Genomic DNA, 6,316 nt, shown 5'->3' with positions numbered 1-6,316 from the left:
CAGAGGTTGAAGAAGGACTGCTGATGCTGTTGGATTCTGACCTTCCAGCACTCAAAGTGGATTTTCTGGAGCTACAGAACTCGAAATGGCGCGCTTCCAATTGCGTTGGAAAGTAGACATCCAGGGATTTCCAGAAATATATAATAGTCCATACTTTGGCCAAGAATAGACGACGTAAACTGGCGTTCAACGCCAGCTCTCTGCCCAATTCTGGCGTCCAGCGCCAGAAAAGGATCCAAAACCAGAGTTGAACGCCCAAACTGGCACAAATACTGGCGTTCAACTCCAAGAAGGACCTCTACACGTGTAACACTCAAGCTCAGCCCAAACACACACCAAGTGGGCCCCGGAAGTGGATTTATGCATCAATTACTTACTCATGTAAACCCTAGTAGCTAGTTTATTATAAATAGGACCTTTTACTATTGTATTAGACATCCTGGATTGTATTTTGATCCTGTGATCACGTTTTGGGGGCTGGCCATCTCGGCCATGCCTGGACCTTCACTTATGTATTTTCATACGGTAGAGTTTCTACACTCCATAAATTAAGGTGTGGAGCTCTGCTGTTCCTCAAAGATTAATGCAAAGTACTACTGTTTTCTATTCAATTCATTTTATTTCACTTCTAAGATATCCATTCGCACCCAAGAACGTGATGAAGGTGATGATTATGTGTGACGCTCATCACCATTCTCCCCTATGAACGCGTGCCTGACAAACACTTCCGTTCTACATGAAATAAGCTAGAATGAATATCTCTTAGATCTCTTAATCAGAATCTTCGTGGCGTACGCTAGAATGATGGCGGCATTCAAGAGAATCCGGAAAGTCTAAACCTTGTCTATGGTATTCCGAGTAGGATTCAATGATTGAATGACTGTGACGAGCTTCAAACTCCCGATTGTTGGGCGTTAGTGACAGACGCAAAAGGAGGGTGAATCCTATTCCAGCATGATCGAGAACCGACAGATGATTAGCCGTGCTGTGACAGAGCATGTGAGCATATTTTTCACTGAGAGGAGGGGATGTAGCCACTGACAACGGTGATGCCCTTGCATAAAGCCAGCCATAGAAAGGAGTAAGACTGATTGGATGAAGATAGCAGGAAAGCAGAGGTTCAGAGGAACGAAAAGCATCTTCATTCGCTTATTTGAAATTCCTACCAATGATTTACATAAGTACCTCTATCCCTATTCTATTATTTATTATTCGAAAACATCATTATCAATTTATATATGCCTGACTGAGATTTGCAAGGTGTCCATAGCTTGCTTCATACCAACAATCTCCGTGGGATTCGACCCTTACTCACGTAAGGTATTACTTGGACGACCCAGTGCACTTGCTGGTTAGTTGTATCGAAGTTGTGAACCATGGTATTGGCACCATGTTCTTGGCGCCACTGCCAGGGAAAGAAAGAGCCATGAATTTTACATAATCAAAGCGTAATCACGATTACGCGTACCAAGTTGCTCATGTTGCCAGGGATTGTTTGAGCCTGGACATCACAATTTCGTGCACCAAGTTTTTGGCGCCGTTGCCGGGGATTGTTCGAGTTTGGATAACTGACGGTTCATCTTGTTGCTCAGATTAGGTAATTTTCTTTTTGTTTTCTTTTCAAAAAATTTTTCAAAAATATTTCAAAATTTTTTCCTTTGTATTCGAAAAAAAAAAAATAATATAAAAATGTTTTCAAAAATTTTGTTCAAAATTTTTAAGAATGAATTCTAGTGTTTCATGAAGCATGTGAAGCCTGGCTGGCTATAAAGCCATGTCTAAATTTATTTGGACTGAGGCAGCAATTTGTTATCAAGAGCAAGCTAGTTGTTGCTAATCCACCTGCTGCTGTTCCTGATTCACCTGCTGAAGCTTGGCTGGCCATTGGCCATGTCTAGTGTTTTGGACCGGAGCTTTCATTGAAAGCTTGGCTGGCTAGTGAGCCATGTCTAATTCCTGGACTGAAGCTTTAGACTAAGAATGCAAGATTCCTGGAATTCATGTTAAAAATTTTGGAATCCTTATTTTTTCTTTTTCATATAATTTTCGAAAAAATCCAAAAAAATTTAGAAAATCACAAAAATAAAAAATATTTCATGTTTCTTGTTTGAGTCTTGAGTCATGTTATAAGTTTGGTGTCAATTGCATGTGCATCTTGCATTTTTCGAAAATTTCATGCATTCATAGTGTTCTTCATGATCTTCGAGTTGTTTTTGGTAAGTGTTCTTGTTTGATCTTGATGAGTTTTAGTTTTGTGTTGTTTAGTGTTTTTCATATGCATTCTTGAATTCTTAGTGTCTAGGCATTAAAGAATTCTAAGTTTGGTGTCTTGCATGTTTTCTTTGCATTAAAAATTTTTGAAAAATATGTTCTTGGTGTTCATCTTGATATTCATAGTGTTCTTGGTGTTCATCTTGACATTCATAGCATTCTTGCATGCATTCATTGTTTTGATCTAAAAATTTCATGCATTGCATCATTTTAGTGTTCTTCTCTCTCATCATAAAAATTCAAAAATAAAAAAAAATATCTTTCCCTCTTTTCTCTCATCAAATTCGAAAATTGGGTTTGACTTTTTCAAAAATTTTTAAAATCTAGTTGTTTTTATGAGTCAAATCAAATTTTCAATTTAAAAATCTCATCTTTTTCAAAATCTTTTTCAAAAATCAAATCTTTTTCATTTTTTAGTTATTTTCGAAAATTTCAAAAATCTTTTTCAAAAATCTTTTTCTTAATTTTACATCATATTTTCGAAAATAACAATGACAATTAATGTTTTGATTAAAAAATTTCAAGTTTGTTACTTGCTTGTTAAGAAAGATTCAAACTTTAAGTTCTAGAATCATATCTTGTGATTTCTTGTGAATCAAGTCATTAATTGTGATTTTAAAAATCAAATCTTTTTCAAAAACTAATTTCTATCATATCTTTTCAAAAATATCTTCTTATCTTATCTTTTTCAAAATATGATTTCAAAATATCTTTTCTAACCTCCTAACTTTTTATCTTTTCAAAATTTGTTTCAACTAACTAACTAACTTTTTGTTTGTTTCTTATCTTTTTTAAAACCACCTAACTAACTCTCTCTCTCTCATTTTCGAAAATATCTTCCCCCTTTTTCAAAATTTCTTTTTAATTTATTAATTATTTTAATTGTTAAATCTTAATTTTCAAAAATTACTAACATTTTTCAAAAACTATTTTCAAAAATCACTAACTCTTTTTCAAAAATAGTTTTTGAAAATTCTCCCTCTCCCATCTTATTCTATTTATTTATTCATTTACTAACATCTCATCTCACATCTCAACCCTCCTCACAGTTGTGTTTCTTCCATTATATTACATTCTTTGTCTCCCCCTCTTCTTCTACTCACACAGAGATTCCTATACTGTGGTATAAAGGATCTCTATTATTATTATTATTTTTCTGTGCCCTCTTCTTTGTCATATGAGCAGGAGCAAGGATAAGAACATTCTTGTGGAAGCAGATCCAGAACCTGAAAGGATTCTGAAGAGAAAATTAAGAGAAGCTAAAATACAACAATCCAGAGATAACCTTTCAGAAATTTTCGAACAGGAAGAGGAGATGGCAGCCGAAAATAATAATAATGTAAGGAAGATGCTTGGTGACTTTACTGCACCTAATTCTAATTTACATGGAAGAAGCATCTCCATTCCTGCCATTGGAGCAAACAACCTTGAGCTGAAACCTCAATTAGTTTCTCTGATGCAGCAGAACTGCAAGTTTCATGGACTTCCATTTGAAGATCCTTTTCAGTTCTTAATTGAATTCTTGCAGATATGTGATACTGTTAAGACTAATGGAGTTGATCCTGAAGTCTACAGGCTCATGATTTTCCCTTTTGCTGTAAGAGACAGAGCTAGATTATGGTTGGATTCTCAACCTAAAGATAGCCTGAACTCTTGGGATAAGCTGGTCACGACTTTCTTAGCCAAGTACTTTCCTCCTCAAAAGCTGAGCAAGCTTAGAGCTGATGTTGAAACCTTCAGACAGAAAGAAGGTGAATCCCTCTATGAAGCTTGGGAAAGATACAAACAGTTGACCAAAAAGTGTCCTTCTGACATGCTTTCAGAATGGACCATCCTGGATATATTCTATGATGGTTTATCTGAGCTATCAAAGATGTCACTGGACACTTCTGCAGGTGGATCCATTCACCTAAAGAAAACGCCTGCAGAAGCTCAAGAACTCATTGACATGGTTGCAAATAACTAGTTCATGTACACTTCTGAAAGGAATCCTGTGAATAATGGGACGCCTATGAAGAAGGGAGTTCTTGAGATTGACACTTTGAATGCCATATTGGCTCAGAATAAAATATTGACTCAGCAAGTCAATATGATCTCTCAGAGTCTGCATGGAATGCAAGCTGCATCCAACAGTACTCAAGAGGCATCTTCTGAAGAAGAAGCTTATGATCCTGAAAACCCTGCAATAGCAGAGGTAAATTATTTAGGTGAACCTTATGGAAACACCTATAACTCATCATGGAGAAATCATCCAAATTTCTCATGGAAGGATCAAAAGCCTCAACAAGGCTTTAATAATGGTGGAAGAAACAGGTTTAGCAACAGCAAGCCTTTTCCATCATCCTCTCAGCAACAGACAGAGAACTCTGAACAAAATACTTCTAATCTGGCAAACTTCGTCTCTGATCTGTCTAAGGCCACTGTAAGTTTCATGAATGAAACAAGATCTTCCATTAGAAATTTAGAAGCACAAGTGGACCAGCTGAGTAAAAGGATCACTGAAATCCCTCCCAGTACTCTCCCAAGCAATACAGAAGAGAACCCAAAAGGATAGTGCAAGGCCATTGACATAAGCACCATGGCTGAACCTACAAGGGGAGTGGAGGACGTGAGTCCCAGTGAGGAAGACCTCCTGGGACGTCCAGTGATCAATAAGGAGCTTCCCTCTGAGGAACCAAAGGACTCTGAGGCTCATCTAGAGACCATAGAGATTCCATTGAACCTCCTTATGCCCTTCATGAGCTCTGATGAGTATTCCTCTTCTGAAGAGAATGAGGATGTTACTGAAGAGCAAGCTGCCAAGTTCCTTGGTGCAATCATGAAGCTGAATGCCAAATTATTTGACATTGATACTTGGGAAGTTGAACTTCCCTTGTTCATCAATGAACTAAGTGATCTGGATCAACTGACATTGCCTCAGAAGAGACAGGATCCTGGAAAGTTCATAATACCTTGTACCATAGGCACCATGATCTTTAAGGCTCTGTGTTACCTTGGTTCAGGAATAAACCTTATGCCCCTTTCTGTAATAGAGAAACTGGGAATCTATGGGGTGCAAGCTGCTAAAATCTCATTAGAGATGGCAGACAATTTACGAAAATAGGCATATGAACAAGTAAAGGACGTGTTAGTAAAGGTTGAAGGCCTTTACATCCCTGCTGATTTCATAGTCCTGGATACTGGAAAGGAAGAGGATGAATCCATCATCCTAGGAAGACCTTTTCTGGCCACAGCAAGAGCTGTGATCGATGTTGACAGAGGTGAACTAGTCCTTCAATGGAATGAGGACTCCCTTGTGTTTAAAACTCAAGGATCTCCCTCTGCAACCATGGAGAGGAAGCATGAAAAGCTTCTCTCAAAGCAGAGTCAACCCAAGCCCCCACAGTCAAACTCTAAGTTTGGTGTTGGGAGGCCACAACCAAACTCTAAGTTTGGTGTTGAACTCCCATATCCAAACTCTAAGTTTGGTGTTGGAGAGTTTCAACAATGCTCTGAACATCTGTGAGGCTCCATGAGAGCCCACTGTCAAGCTATTGACATTAAAAAAGCGCTTGTTGGGAGGCAACCCAATGTTTATTTATCTAATTTTGTTTTTGTTTTTCATGTTTTATTAGATTCATGATCATGTGGAGTCACAAAACAAACAAAAAAATCAAAAACGGAATCAAAAACAGCAGAAGAAAAATCACACCCTGGAGGAGCATCTGTCTGGCGTTCAAACGCCAGAACAGAGCATGGTTCTGGCGCTGAACGCCCAGAATGGGCAGCATCCTGGCGCTGAATGCCCAGAACAAGCATGGTTCTGGCGTTCAATGCCAGAAATGGTAGCAAATGGGCGTTGAACGCCCAAAATGGGCACCAACCTGGCGCTGAACGCCCAGAGTTGTGTGCAAGGGCATTTTACATGTCTAAATTGGTGCAGGGATGTAAATGCCTTGACACCTCAGGATCTGTGGACCCCACAGGATCATCTCAGGATCTGTGGACCCCACATGATCCCCACCTACCTCATCATCTCTCTTTCTATTCATGATCATCCCTTCTG

At 38.4% G+C, this 6,316-nt stretch overlaps 1 non-coding gene across 1 annotated transcript; it reads right to left on the bottom strand.

Annotated features, from left to right (window-relative positions):
* Window positions 1-3,982: 3,982 nt before the first annotated feature.
* LOC112752577 (small nucleolar RNA R71) lies at window positions 3,983-4,090 on the bottom strand. Its single transcript, XR_003177008.1, has one exon. It is a non-coding gene; the product is annotated as a small nucleolar RNA R71 (small nucleolar RNA).
* Between the last annotated feature and the right edge of the window lie 2,226 nt (window positions 4,091-6,316).

Source organism: Arachis hypogaea, chromosome 15, assembly GCF_003086295.3.
Source record: "Arachis hypogaea cultivar Tifrunner chromosome 15, arahy.Tifrunner.gnm2.J5K5, whole genome shotgun sequence".
Taxonomy (NCBI): domain Eukaryota; kingdom Viridiplantae; phylum Streptophyta; class Magnoliopsida; order Fabales; family Fabaceae; genus Arachis; species Arachis hypogaea.
This window is presented reverse-complemented; position numbering and strand designations above follow the sequence as displayed.